Below are 16,007 nucleotides of genomic sequence, written 5' to 3' on the forward strand. Positions count from 1 at the left end.
ATTTTCGAAACCAACTGATTATCGATTGGTTGGCTTGTTTGTTTAATTATTCACGCTTCAGGGGGAAAAGGGGCTGGCGTGACAATCGTGAGTTGTAGCTGTGCTTGTTTGGGTTGAAGTATTTTTATACAGTGAAGCACGAGTACGATTGGTAATCTGTAATTGTTATGTTTTTTTTTTTTACTTGGATGATTTTGTCAGAAGAGACATGTTCTGCCAGAAAGGCTTATCGTCGTCGTTTGGATGAACATAAGGGATGCCATTATCTGTGCGATCACAAACACTTGCCATAGCGACTGTTGTCACAGCTCAGCTCCAAGACACTACATTGTCTTAACGGAAGAACGACATTCTATTTACGTTAGAAACGATTGTCACACCTGGATTAAAGGATTTCTCGTTTTTGTTCAGAGCGACAATCGACTTGTCATTGGGTATATCTTTCTATTTTATATAGTAATACTAGGTGTTCACATGACCAGTAACTGCCAAAGATGTAATAATCAAGCACCATTCGAATCTTTTACTGATTTTACTGAAAAATTAAAGTAATAAAAAAACTGCTCAATCAAGCTTCAATTTTTTGTTGTTTATTGTTTTCGCTGTATTCATTAACTGATATGTCATGCAGTAGAATATGTAGATAGAACTGCAGCTGAGCAAAAAAACTACGAAATAATTAAGAGGCGAAAAAGTTTGATTAGAAATGGTACATGCGAGTGAAACACAGTTCTAACGCTAGAATTCCCTAGAGATGTGGTGCTCGGTTCAAAAACACTTTTCTACCGAAACTATTGCAAGTTTTAGAAAAAAAATTTCACTCATTTTTATTTCTGCTTTCGTTCACATTTCCTAAGTTTTGATTGATTCACAACTAATTTAGTCTTGAGCAAGGTTATTTTCGGTTCAGCTTTGTTTTATCGTACGCGAACATATGATCTTGTAGTAGGTAGGTACATGTTCGAAATTACGTGCGACGTTTGTGTTCCGGTTAAGCCTCGGGATATTGGTATCATTTTCATCGCGAACGAATTCTGTTGTTCATTTTATTTGCGTGTTTCACTGATGGTTGCATGTTCGACACGACACGACACGACACATTTGAGCGCTGGATATGTGAAATTAAATTTTTACCAAAGTTGGCATTGTTTGGCTCGTGGGATTTGAACTTAACCAAAATGTTAACTTTAATCTGTTTAAATAAAGGGTTTGTGTACTAAAAATAGATCAGAAAATATTATCGTTCATGATTGACTGTTGGGGAGTTTCTTGCTCAGTTATTGACTACATAGAACAAGCAAAGCGAAGCATTGGTGCTACATTCCGATTCGGAACTTGATCTTTTGTTTATTTATACACAGATTTCGCAGCCGACTGTTTAGTGTACAGGACAATTGCGGGGCTAGCGCTACGATCCTACTGAGACTAACAGTCTCTCCCGAGCCGAGACTCGAACCTACGACGACTGGCTTGTTAGGCCAGCATCGTACCTCGAGACCGTCTGGGAGATTATTGTTTCCTAATTTCCTTTGAAAAGTTGGTTCGTATGTTTTACTTTTTTGTCTTTCTGTTTTTTTCTGTGATTTTGGTGTAGGACTACGTTTTACGGCTTTTGTCTTAAGGGTGTGTCCGACGTTTCGGCTTCTGGACTTGGCCTTCCTCAGGGGATATAAAGTTGTACCGTTTTGCGTTCTACGTACAAAGCTTTGCGATAGGTTGTCATAGCTTTGTACGCTGAACGAAAAACGGTACAACTTTATATCCCCTGAGGAAGGCCAAGTCCAAAGGCCGAAACGTCGGTCATAAGACATAGTAGCGTTTTGATACACCCTTAAGACTGAAAAAGCCGCATTTCCCTTGAAATGTCATGTTACAGTCGTCTTTAAATTTGACTACGTTCTACTTTAGTAGAGTGGTGTAACAAAATTGTTCCCTATTCTAATTACTATAATCTTACTACTACTGAGCGGAACTAGACAATGCAACAATATCGCACGCTAGCCTGGGGGCTAATGCGGTCTCGATCAACTAGATCTGTTGAGAGAATTCGTTATCGATATTGTTTTCGGCACATTTTGCATGTTGTAGGATAAGTACAACGATACATCGTGCCCCAGAAAATTTCCAGCCCGAAAAGTTCCTCGATCTGATTGGGAATCGGGAGCGGAACTAGAACACCAATGTTTGGGGTGAAATTTGTCTCAAACTCCTGGCATATTGGCACATGGCACTGGAATATTTTTCTAGTATGTAGTAAAGTAGTGAAAAGTTACCAATTACGAGCTTGCTTTCTCTAACTAACTTTTGGACACAGAAAAACAATTTTTTAACTTTTTTAATATCTTTTAATTGTTTAAGTTAATTTTTTTTTACTATTAAATTTTTATTTCATTTTATGATTTAAATTTCAAAGAAAAAATTTAAAAATTGAAAACTCGAAAAAAAAAAGTCGATCACTAACGCTTTAACCTTAACGTTAAAATAGTCGTGTTAGGGTTCATTCAAATATTAGGTAAAATAAAAATTAAATTTCTGAATAACCGCCGTCTTGCATGTTTCCTTTACTCAATACAAGGTCACATTTTCTCACTACCATCCCCGCTTGCGTTACGTAATATCTGAACGGACCTTCATGAATCTATTGACGAACGTCCAATAATTACGTAGCATAAAAATAACTTACTTTCGACCCCTTCTCTTCAAGTCACACTATTTTATATATCTTTGCCAAACCTCTCCCTTCCCCATATATCATATGACTACGATCGAGTCCGACCTGTATCGGTTTTTAATAAGCTCCACTACAATGATACGGACGTGTATCAGATACAACCTTTAACTTTTTTTAACTTTTGCATCAGTGCTTAAAGTTTTCGTTATAGGTTGTTAAATAGAAGAGATACACGTATTATTTCGTTTGGCTTTTAAGGTAACACTTTCCGACATTCCAATTACTCAAAAAATCGACTTTTTTTTTTTAAATTTCAAAATATCAAATTTTCTAAAATTTGTAACTTTTGAACCTTTTAATCGATTTTGAATCTTTTAGTGTCAAACTAAAATTGAATTAATGGGCCATTAAAAAAATACATATATAAAATTGTACTTTAAATAACAATAACTATGCGAAAATTGTAATAAAAATCGTTTTTACTGTTTCGGAGGGTTTGAAATCTAGAAAATCCTCTCGTTTGAAAAATTTGCTGGGTTTCTCAGACAATTCTACATAAGATATAAAGTTTTCATGGAGGTATACTTTTATATTTCGAAGGAAGAATTTTTTTCTCAAATGCTTACCATAAACACAATTCGTCCCCATTGAAAATAGCTACTGAACGTTTCTATGTCAAATGATCTGCCTGCACACCTATTTGGCTAAGCAAATTGAGTATTTTCCTCAGGTGGAGAAATTTTTCATATTCTAGACCAGAGGAAAAAATGTACCAAGCAATGACAACTTTTAAATGACATTCAAGAGCGTTCGTCTATGACAGTAGTGATATAGGCAAAATAAAGATTCCACTTATTGTAACGTAGGGGGGGGGGGGGGGGGAGGGGTGTTGGAGAGACAGTTATGTAACTGTGAAATTGAAAACATCGGAGGGGGGTAAGGCTGATCAGCATTACGAAATTTTAGGTGGGGGGTAGATTCGTGTCGAACGTTACCTATCGTTACATAGGGTGGAGGGATTAATGCCGAATCGACACACAAAGTACATTTCTCGTTTCCTTTTGTGATGCTTTGTTACCAATACATTCTCAATTACCTGACTGCTAGCACGGATAGGTATCACGAACAAACAGCAACAGAAAAAGTATTCTGAGAAGACAATAAAAAATGGCTGTCCTCTTGGGAGGCCTGCTCAAGACTAATGTCCTAAACGGGCGTATGCATTTTGGCATAGGTTTTGTTTCAAGCATTTCAGCTCGAAAAGCATTGGTTGTACATGAAAACTGTGTTAAAAGAATTTCAGGAAACTAATAGTGCTTTACAAAAAACATATACAATGAAAAAATATTTGTTCGACCAAAAGATAACTCCTATTAACGGGGGACTCTGGAATGTCGAAAAACAATTAACTTTCGTGATTTTGTTTTCAGATGTTTAGAGTAAAGTGAAGTGTTCGGGTTGTTTGGCTAGTCATTAAGGTGCATTTGAAGATGTATTTTGCATGTCGTAGATGCAAATATAGTGAGTATTAGGCTATTCAACTTTCCAGAGTAGGATGGTCCCCCTTAAACACTAAATTTCTATTTACAAAGAAAAGAGTTGAATTTATTTATTTTTTTCAAAAGAAACTTAAAGTTATAATCAAGGCTGAAAATTATCACTCACGCTCAGTTTTTTCGCAAGCTGATAGCTCATTAGATATGCACACTTTTTAACAACTTTGTATGACGAACTTGAAGTCCTCAAGTAGTACTACAACTTTGTCGAAGAGAGTATTGCTCGTACTCGAACACCGGAGCAATGAGAGCAGATTTAAGTAAATTATTGCGATAATTATCGCGATAATTTGCCAGAATGTCCTCTCACAGCTCCGGTACTTGGTTATAATGGTTATACATAGTTGTTCAGAATTGTGGTTATTAAATGAGCTATCGGCTTGCGAAAAAAGAACGCGAATGATAATCTCCATTCTTGGTTATAATCTAAAAGATATTAAAAAAAATGTTGAAAAAAATCCAACATTTTTCAAATTGAGAAAATTAGAAAACAAACACAACAGGGTGAGCCATAATTATTGCAACAAGAAACAAAGGACCGTTCACCCCTGATCGACCTATAAAAAAATAATTCATGCGTAAAAAAGTTGGGCTTGCACCAGTCTTAAACGGTTTTATTTGTGTGAGCCGGGGCTCCGTCTTGCATGGAGGTCCAGTTTTGATTGTTATTCATTTTCTGGGTCCAACAAATATTGGCTCTCAAACCGACTTTGCATGTTTATTGCAATAATTATGGCGCACCCTGTAAGTCATACATTTAATCGAAAAAGGAGTGAATTTATCCTCATTATGTTTTTTATTTGAAATTTGACATAAACCCGAACTTCTGATACAGAATTCAGGAGAGAAAAATGAAATTCCAACGATGCATAATGATTTGAATAGTCATTTTGAATTATAAGGCTCTTGGCGACTCACTTTCTTAATACATTCGTTTTTGAGATATTTCAATATTAAATTTGCAAAATTTCAGTTTTTCATGAAAGTACGCTTTTGTGTGAGTTCTTGTGGAGAATCACAGCAACAAACATAGATTCATTGAAATATACGATTTATATAAAATAACTCATTCTTTGACATCAAACAATTTTTCTGTTCAGGTAACAATGTGTAGTTTTCGTTTTAAAAAAATCAGGCTCTTTAAAACTGGGTAGGATAACTTAAAATATTGTTTCTGTTTCTGTTCTGTTTCTATTCCCAGTTTTCTTGTTTTGCTCTTCATTGTATCTGGAAGGACAAAGCTGCTGTCTACAACTTTGCTGAGAATTTCATGTTTATCAAATAAACCGCTTTAGCATAGCATAGCATAGCATATTTGATCGCCCGTGTGTTGCCCGCGATTGACCAGAATCAGCTGAAATTGTACAAAGAACCGTCAAAATGGTGCCTAGGAGTAGCAAGCCATTTTCAGTGTACAATTTTTGGCGATCTTTCTTATCACTGGTCAATAACGTAGCTGGCCACGCCCAATGCAGATCAATAGAGGAAGGGATATCGGGAGTGTTAGTTTAATACTTGTTGCTACTAGAGACCGAGGAATCCTCTGCATCATCCACAAGTATCAAAGGAAGGAATTAGTGTTAGTGGAAAGGAATTGATCTGGATCCATCGAGGTTGATGGTGCGATCTTCTCTACACAAATTCGCGCACGATATGGTTACTTCTCGGTCTCTGGGCAGCCGGCCACCAGGAGACGATATAAATAGAACCGCGCCACGATCTAGTAATCTTCTTGCGTATCTAAACTTTGCGTTTAATGCCGTGAACTTAATTCAAATTTACCTAGAAACGAATGGATTTCGTAAAACGCAACAACCGCACGCTGAACGCAAACTACGCAAACTACTGGTCCCAGCTCAAATAACCGTTAGAGCGCTGTATTGAGATAGTCACACTGAGCGCAGTCAAAATACCGCACACGAAACTGAACTGCCTTCTCCGAAAACAAATAAGAGCGTGCCGACCACTTGTATGACGAAAAAGCCAAAACACCCGCTTTATTAAAAAAAAAGGAAAATAAGGGAACCGGCAAAACAGGAATAGATTTGGCATCCATGCAGGGTTTGTCTTTGTCGTGAATAATTACAATATTTATCGAACGAACGAAACCTATTCTGAATCGTAACGTGCTAAAAAAGAACCGATGGGCGTGTTTATCAAATAAACCGCTTTAGTTGATTTTTTTTTCTTTTTTAAGAATTTTTTATCCATCAATGATTTGCTGACCTTTTGTAGTTTTCGGGGAAAAAAAGAAAAAAGAGAGCTTTATGAGATAGACAGTTTCCAAATTCATATTTCTTGAAAAACAATTTTTTTGATACGTGGTGTATATTTTTTCGGAAAGATGAAGTTTTTGTTTACCACTTTGCCATCACATCAATCAAACAAACGGTTTTCGCTCAGCAATATGTAAGATTATAGCTTTCTACCCATTTTTGTGATGTTTTGGGCTCCTAGCGAGCCCGGGAGTGCATCAAAAAACCGCAGAGTAATTGCACCTCGGGTTCGTCGCTCCTACGCGTGATTATGAGAATACTTCACTTGAGTCAAAATTTTCCCGTGAGTTCAAACTGAAAGAAAATTGAAGATTACACTGGTTCAGTCTTAGAGCAAACTAGAAAAAAATGAAAGTTTATAGCCTTTCAACCATTCCTGTGAATATGGGCACCAAAATAAGAGACTTTTTTTTTACCTTCCAGTTGGTCTTGAGGTACGATACTGGCCTAACAAGCCAGTCGTCGTAGGTTCGAGTCTCGGCTCGGGAGAGACTGTTAGTGTCAGTAGGATCGTAGCGCTAGCCCCGCAATTGTCCTGTACATCAAACAGTTGGCTGCGAAGTCTGTGTATAATAAACAGAAGGTCAAGTTCCGAATCGGGTTGTAGCACCAAGGCTTTGCTTTTTATAAGAGACTTAAATGAGTCTTCCCATAAGTCAACGTAGAAGTGATGAATCCGGCGAGTAATTAATCTACGGTTTTTTGAACGACCTCTGCCTATACTAGAGGAACCGACATTTACAGAATTAGTTAAAAAGCTACAATCTTTTTAGGGCAACTCTTTTGAGCTTTTCCCGCCGGCAAACTTAGAAGCGATGTACTTGGCAAGCAATCACTCTGCGGCCTTCTGAAAAATGTTTGAAAAGCTATAATTTTTTATGTTTGTACAGTTTGAACTCCCTGGCTATTTCGCTTTTGTCAGTATTCAAAAACTATGTGGTAAAATGTGTTGCACAAAAGAAAATCAATGAAAATTTTTTCATGGACAATTCTTTCATGAAAAGTGACTTATTTTATAAGTCATGTATGAAAATATCTTACATAAAAGTGGGAACTACTAAATTCATTACATTTCTTGGCAACGGCTTAACATTTTCGTCTGCTTATAGTTTCATTTAAAAAGGTTTCATTGCAGAGGTTATTTTTGTTAGGATAACTTTTTGAACATAGACCGAATTCAAAGTCACGTTTGTAAAGGTGTTTCATATGTACAGACTAATAAATGAAAAAAAAAAACGAGGCTAAGTTGTGCCTCTCTTCCATTCTGTCTCCTAAAAAAGTTGAACGTAATACATAGTATGCGTTCAAGGGCGTCACACAAAGTAAATCACAAGAGCGTTACTTTTGGACGGTAAACGCTTTTCACCACCTGAAAATTGAAATTCTGCCAAAGTCGAGCGCAAATTGCGCCTATAATGGAACCACCGATTTCCCTCTTTGTAATAGTGCAGCGCAGATGACAGATTGGTATTCTTCCCGTCATTAATATTGGGCATCCACATTGACAGGCTTTGGCAGTTCGATGCTTGACGCTTCTACAACATTTCAACTGTCCTCCTTCAAGGACTTATGGTGGGTCAAAACTTGAGATTGGTTTTTGCGCACGGTCTCGAATTTCTCCAAAAATAGTGTCGACTGTTCTACTACGCAAATGCAATGTGCTGACATAATCCCTCATTCTAGTGCATTTTATAATTTTGTTATACATATAAAATATCGCTGAAAATTTCATAATAGATAAACTAATTCACAAAACCCAACCCAACACTGGGAATTACTTCTAATCTTTTCCGTTCTGTATTTTCTTGCTCTATTTTCCAGGATATTTACCCGGTCGAACAGGAGTGGACCGAGTCCGCGCGTTATTAATTCATACTGGACAAACAACCCAAACTGTGCTAAAATAAAAAATCGTGCCGAACGCGTGGTGGATGTTCTAACAGTTATTTTTGCTGCTGTGCCGAAGGATCCGGCGGCCATTGACTGTCACACTAACCAGGTGAAGTTTTCCCTGTGGTGTGCTTTCGGCGAGCTGGATTCCATTGTTCGCGTTGTAACGGCGTTTGTTTGTGCATAGGGCGCGCACCACCGGAAGTCGGGGCGAATTATGACCACGGGATCAAATAACGGGGGAAAAATGTAGTGCTCTAACGGAACAAAAAAAAAAAAAAGAAGAAAGATAAAGTTTTAAATGAAAACGCTTGTCGCACCGGGATGCGGCACTGAAACGAGTTGGGCTGGATATTATTAAATATTTTATCTTTATTGAGATTCTTCCGAGCGGTTCCGGATTCGTCGCGCGCGCGGGCCCTAGATAGTGTGCAGTGCTAATAGTGGTGGTGAAACATTGGCTCTAGTTTGTAGCGCCGAGTGAGTGAACAGAGAAGGTCACCACCGGTGCCCTTGCGTCACCCTGGAGAAACAGCGGAAAATCCGACAGAAACAGGCGAAGATCAAGATAACAACAGAGTGCGGGAGGTTTTCGGGAAAAAGCTTCGCTTCTATAGATTATAAAAAGGCTGGCTGACCTGTTCTTCGAGAGGTGCTGCATTGTTAGTGAGGGAATTGCGCAGAACAGTGAGGTATGGTGAAGTGTCGAATTGGATTCGTGTGCTAGAATGCTCAAAAAAGTGGCGATGCTGCTGTAGTTGAGTGTTTCCCGGAAATCAAGAAACGATAGCAGGTGGGTTTAATTCTTCAACTTCGTTTTTTGTTGTTGCACGCTAAATTGTGTCTGACTTGATTACGATGGCTTTTTTAACAACCACCTCCTTCTACCGAGCACTTAAGTCCACTGTACTATGTGAATATAGTATTAGACTTCGCTGTCCATTTCGGTGAAGAACATTTGACTCAGCCAGTGGTAATTGCAAAGCTCTGAAAAGTGTTGTTTTTTTTTTAAATGCTAACGTTTTTTGTTAGCCCCTCGATAAAGATTGAAAAAGCACAGATTGAAATCCTCTGTGGCTCGTTTGCGAATGGATTGCGATTGTTATCTTTGCACACCGGACATGTTTTTGATTCATTGCTTCGTGTTCAGAAAAGAAGGAAATTGGAAATTGCGCAGTGTTTCAGAAATGGCTCACTTTGTTCAAGAAGGAAAACGCAACTATTTTTTTCAGCAAGTTTCGTTTTGTTAAAAAAAAGGATCCAATATTATTATTTCGTCTATTATTGTTGTTTCACCACCTGGTATGCTTTGTGATAAAGATAATTTTAATTTGAAATAAAAACAGAATAGTCTAAGATTTAACGATGAATATGTGGGTTAATTTGATACCATGAAGGATGTTTTATTGTTGTATGGACTCCTGTACTATTAAAACTTCGAACTTTTGTGACATTATCCGAATGTTTTGCTTTACTTCGTACTCTAATTATTGTTAGCAGTGTAACTTCTTAGAGAAGTAACCAACTACGTGTTAGTGCTTGGTGGATCATTCAAAACCTAACTTCAAGTTTAAACACTAAATTTTTAATAAAAAAGAGTAAAATTTTGCTTTTGGCTTTAAAACTTCATTTTTCTTAGAGTGTATATTTTTGCAAAGCATTATCAATTTCCTACAACTCGTTCCATGACTTAAGGTTCCTAAACTACAATGTTTTAAATAAAGTGTACGCTCAAATACTTACGCCCGTTCAGGATTTTTACTCTTGATTTTAACTGATTTTTCTATCAGTGAAAAAACTCAGTTTGCAGAGCAAATTACGTATGCAAAGTTTCATTCAAATAAAGAATGGTCGAATTCAAACTATAGGCCTTTCATTGAACAACCATCAAAAAGCTTTGCAGTTGTAAATTGATATATTTCAAAATGCTAACAATTTTCTGACTGATTTGCTAATATATTTATTTTATTTTTTCATAGATTTATTTTTGAAAAATATTTTTTATTGTAACCAGTGCGACTTGAGTTGTTCCACAGCCGTGTTTTTGCTTGCTTTTGGATTTTAAGGCTACCCAACGTTTGCGGTAAAAAAATGGGCTTTTTCAGATGATGATGAAAAAAAAAAACTAAGAAAGATAATAAATTTCCTATTAATGGTAATTATATTATCTTATTTGCAAAAAAATCTACGCCCTTGCGAGCGGCCTTCCGGCAGTTAACCGGAACATTCTACATGGCGGACGAAAACATGCGTGTAGGCATGTTTTTAAGCTCTTTCTTCGTTTTTTTCATTAATTCATCCTCCGTTTTCGCGACAAAATTGTTGGAATAGATATTGCGCTTCAAGTTTGCCCAGAAATTCCCGATAGAACGAGGCTGGGGACGTTGCGTCATAGCCTGCAGCTCCGAGACCAGTGGACGGGACTGTCGCTTCCTGACATGTATGTCCATGTTCTCCAGATACTTTTTCACTGTTTTACCGCATGCACCAACCTCCCGGCTAAGTACACGCAGCGATTTAGCCACTTTTTCCTCGGTCTTCCTCTTCAGCATCCTTTGAAGCTTTTTTCAGTTTTTTCTAACTCATGGGTTACTATGATTGATGATGCATGAGTAGTTTTGTCAGTGCGATTAAAGGTAAACCCATGAAAAATCGACAATTTTTGTCCATTTTTTTTACCGCAAACAAACTGATTCTACTGAGATTCGAATCCACGACCACCCTCTTATCAAAGCGGACTCTGTAACCTTGCGTTTACAAATAGTTATAGTTGATTCGTCTAATGTCGTTCTTTGCTAGTGAGGTCACAACTGAGCGCTTGTATTTTTTCTTTGTTTATACTAAAATTTGGTATGAGCAAAGCAAACTGCGGCAAATGGATTTGAATGTGTTACTTCACCTCAAATGATTTGATTCTACTTGATGAGAGTAGTCCTTGTAGTTATCAGTACACGTGAAACTTATATAATTTCATTTAAGTAAAGGTTTCTTGAATCGTTAAAACAAATTAAAACAAAATTGGCAAGTCAGAAATTTATCCTAATCTCGCACCAGCACGCATTCAAAATCGCGAAATTTAGACACTAGGGTTAAATAACCTATATTGGACCCCTTTCCGAAATCAACCTATAGTGGACCACCCGGCAGATTAACTCAATTTCTCATAAAATAAATCGGAGTATATAAATGTTTGTGATGCAGATTGGCTGGATAAGATGTTTCCCGATGGAAGTTTTCTGAAATCCCTCGAATTTTCGCATAAATTGAGTTAATCTGGTGCGTGGTCCACTACAGGAAAGGGAACCACTATAGGTTAATCTATCTTTTAAATCCACAATTAAAAAAATCCATCATCGTAAACGTTTTGCAGGGTAAATTCAACTATAGTGGATCACTTTCGTATAGTGGACTACTCGTCAGATTAGCTTAATTGCTCCTGGCATTAAACCGGAATTTATAAATGTTTCTCATGATTTTGATGCAAATTGGTTAGATACGATGTTTCCAGATGGATTTTTTTTCGAGTTTTCGCAAAATTTGAGTTATTTTGAAGAGTGGTCCACTATGCGAAAAAGATCCACTATACCTAAATTTACCCTATAAAATGTTAGCAAAGTGGTCCACTATAGGTAAACAATAGTTTTTTTTTCTGTCGGTAAAAATAATATTAGGGTAAATTAACCTATAGTGGAGTCCTTTATTTTAATAACCTATAGTGGACCACTCGTCAGATTAACTCAATTTCTTTTAACATTAAATCGGAATTTCTCGTGATTATGATGCATATTGGCTGGATAACATGTTTCCCGATGAAAGTTTTCTAAAAATCCCTCTAGTTTTCACATAAATTGAGTTATTCTGGTGGGTGGTCCACCATAGGAGAGGGGTCCATTAAAGGTTAATTTACCCTATATGATCGTTTCATTATCTCTTTTTAAAAACAATACACTATACTCCCTACACTCTTTATCTCTCGCACACACGCATTGTTTATATAGTTAGGGGCTATCCACATTCCACGTGGACGACTTGAGGGAGGTATGGGGTACGCAAATGTCCACGCTTGTCCACGGTTGGGGGAATGAGGTAATGATAATGTCCACGTGGACACGATATTTTTTCAAAAAAAAAAATGGAAATCTGCGAAAAAAAAATTTATCCAGCAATAAAAAATCTACAGCTGTTCTAATTGTAGAGTCGTCGGGATAAATTTGGCAAGATATATGTCTTTTTCAATCTTTTTCTGTCGTTAGCAGAGGCCTTTGGCGCACTTTCAAATAAATTCAATTTGGAATAAGTTTTGTCTTCAGTCTCATCCATCTATCGATTCACTTTTCGCTAAATTTGGAATCATTTCTCCTTTGTCCTTTTCTTTCAGATCGCTTCTATTCTTCAACAATTTGGCTGAATCATTTTCTTTTTGACTTTTTCCTCTCCATAGAATTAGTTTATTAATTTGAACCGAATTTAAGATCATTTTCTTCGTTTTTGTTTTTTTTTTTGTATTTCAGGAGCGTTCCTAAGCATGTTAAGTTAGTTCGGAATACCTAGCTTGCCTTCGTTTTCTGGAGGCTTTTTAACATAATTTTATATGCTTTTTTCTGTTTCATTTTTACCTGCGAAACGTTTCACAGCCCTTTTTGATTAATTTATGATCATATTTTATTTTTATTTTACTGTCTGAATAAAGCGTCATAACCAGTATTTCCATTGCTGTTATTTATTCATTTTGAACTAAATTCAGAAATCATCTTTTCTGTTTAAAAGAAGTGTTTTCTGATGTTTCAAGCTACATTTACCATAGTGTTTATGCATTTAAAATTAAACTTGATATAGTTTTTCCTTTCTTTTTTTTTTTATATTCTAATTAAATGTAATAAGATAAAGGCCCAATCGCAGAGAGCATAACAGGGCCGAAATAATTATTGGAGTAGGGACAAGCCTGCTTGAGTAAAATTAATAAATATTTCTCCTCAAACAGGCACAAAATCTTCTCATCTTTTCATATACAATAATACAATTATAAATAAGTTACAAATCATAAAACACAATCTTGATAAGTATGGTTCCTGCAGCTTCAAGAGCCAAATATATTTTCGGGAACGTCTTATTCCTGGTTAAGCGCGTAAATAGAATCTGAAATGAAAACAAAAGTGTACTAAATAGGAACATCAATTGATTTAAGGAAGGAATATAGAAGACGCATATATGGGAAATCTAAAATTGCTAAGACATCACGAACAGGGACATTTGGTTGTTTATTCCGAGCTTTAAGAGAATTTTCTAAATTGGATCTAGCTTCACGATATAACGGACATGACCAAACAACATGTTCAATATCGTGGTAACCCTCGCCACAGGTGCAAAGGTGATCCTCTGTGAGTCCTATACGACGAAGGTGAGCATTAAACCAGTAATGATTGGACATAAGCTGAGACATCATACAAATGAAATCACGACTTACGTCCAATTTGTGGAACCAAGGTTTTAAAGAAACTTTAGGAATAATTGAATGACACCATCTTCCTAGATCTCCATTGTCCCAAGAGTTTTGCCAGTTCATGAGCGACTCTCGACGTATAGAACTAAAAAATTCATTGAATTCAATAGGTCTTTCATAAATGTCACCATGTACCGTACCGATCTTAGCTAATGAATCTGCCGTCTCATTGCCCTCAATTAAAGAATGAGAAGGGATCCATACTAATGTAACCTGTGATGCGATTTCGGATAAAGTACTCAAATGGTCGCGTATTTTATTCAAAAAATACGAAGAACTCTTTATACTTTTTATCGATCGGAGAGCTTCAATAGCACTGAGGCTGTCCGTAAAGATGAAGTAATTGTCTTTAGGCAAATTTTCAACAAAACTTAATGTGTACTGAATAGCAGCCAGCTCTGCGACATAAACAGAAGCAGGGCTTTCGAGTTTGTAAGCGACGGATCATATTGTTATAAACACCGAAACCAGTAGATCCGTTGAGAAAAGAACCATCGGTATAAAATGAATTATTACAGTTTATATTTTGATATTTTTCACGAAATAGAATTGGAATCTGTTGTATACGTAGTTGATCAGGCATACTACGAATTTCATTTAACATTGATGTATCAAAAAATAGGGTAGAATCAAAGGTATCTAATGAGTAAATATTATTTGAAGGAAATGAAGAAGGGTTGATATTTTGAGACATGTAATTGAAATAAACAGTCATAAAACGAGTTTGAGATTGAAGTTCAACAAGTCTTTCAAAGTTATTTATTATCATAGGATTCAAAATTTCACTTTTCACAAGAATGCGAGAAGTGATAATCCAAAAACGATCTTTTAAGGGGAGAACGCCCGCTAACACTTCTAAACTCATCGTATGAGTTGAATGCATACAACCTAAAGCAATGCGTAAACAGCGATACTGTATTCGTTCAAGTTTTATGATATGAGTTTTTGCGGCAGAACGGAAACAAAAACATCCGTATTCGAGCACTGATAGAATTGTAGTTAGATAAAGTTTAATAAGGTCCCAAGGATGTGCTCCCCACCATGATCCAGTTACTGTGCGCAAAAAATTAACTCTTTGTTGACATTTCTGTATTAAATATCGAATATGACTTTTCCAAGTGCATTTTGAGTCGAACCATACGCCAAGATATTTATGAACTAAAACTTGAGTAATGGGTTCACCCACTAACATAAGTTGGAGCTGAGCTGGCTCATGTTTTCTAGAAAAAACTACATATTCAGTTTTTTCAACTGAAAAGTCTATACCTAGTTGTATTGCCCAATTGGATAAGTTGTTCAAGGTATCTTGTAAAGATCTTTGTAAATCGGATGCCCTGGGACCTGTAGCAGGAATCACACTATCATCTGCAAATTGTCTGATAGTGCAATTTACCAAACAGTCATCAATATCACTCACATAAAAATTGTAGAGCAGTGGACTTAAACATGAGCCTTGTGGAAGACTCATGTAGCTAAGTCTAAACGCTGACAAACTACCATGAGAGAAATGCATATGTTTTTCTGATAGTAGATTGTATAAAAAATTATTAAATTTAGGAGGAAGACCTTTTTGATGAAGTTTATCAGAAAGAACATCTATAGAAACAGAATCAAAGGCTCCCTTAATGTCTAAGAATACAGAAGCCATTTGTTCTTTTTGAGCAAATGCAATCTGGATTTCTGTTGAAAGTAATGCGAGACAATCATTTGTTCCTTTAGTTCTACGGAAGCCAAACTGGGTATGTGATAATAAATTATTACTTTCAACCCAATGGTCTAAACGATATAAAATCATTTTTTCAAACAATTTACGAATACAAGAAAGCATCGCAATTGGACGATATGAGTTATGATTAGAAGCAGGTTTTCCAGGTTTTTGGATAGCAATCACCTTTACTTGTCTCCAATCATGTGGAATGATGTTTAGTTTAAAAAAATTATTGTATTAATCTAACAACATTTTTTTAGCAATGTCAGGTAAATTTTTCAGTAAATAAAATTTTATTTTATCCAGACCAGGGGCTTTATTATTGGAAGAGAGAAGAGCGATAGACAGTTCAGTAATAGAAAATGGTAGTTCCATCACCGATTGTTCAGAAAAATTGTCACGATTA

General features: G+C 36.4%; 1 protein-coding gene across 7 annotated transcripts in view; it reads left to right on the forward strand.

Annotated features, from left to right (window-relative positions):
• The window catches only part of LOC129732389 (high affinity cGMP-specific 3',5'-cyclic phosphodiesterase 9A), a 446,233-nt gene that overhangs the window by 68,746 nt on the left and 361,480 nt on the right, over positions 1-16,007 (forward strand). For 6 of the 7 annotated variants that reach the window (XM_055693235.1, XM_055693234.1, XM_055693233.1 and 3 more), the window contains exon 2: positions 8,325-9,186. The gene's annotated coding sequence lies outside the window, so the exon portion shown is untranslated. Of the gene's footprint in view, positions 1-31; positions 435-8,324; positions 9,187-16,007 lie in introns of those variants that run through there. The other variant, XM_055693237.1, reaches the window with a different exon arrangement.

The sequence above is a fragment of the Wyeomyia smithii genome, chromosome 3 (genome assembly GCF_029784165.1).
Source record: "Wyeomyia smithii strain HCP4-BCI-WySm-NY-G18 chromosome 3, ASM2978416v1, whole genome shotgun sequence".
NCBI lineage: Eukaryota > Metazoa > Arthropoda > Insecta > Diptera > Culicidae > Wyeomyia > Wyeomyia smithii.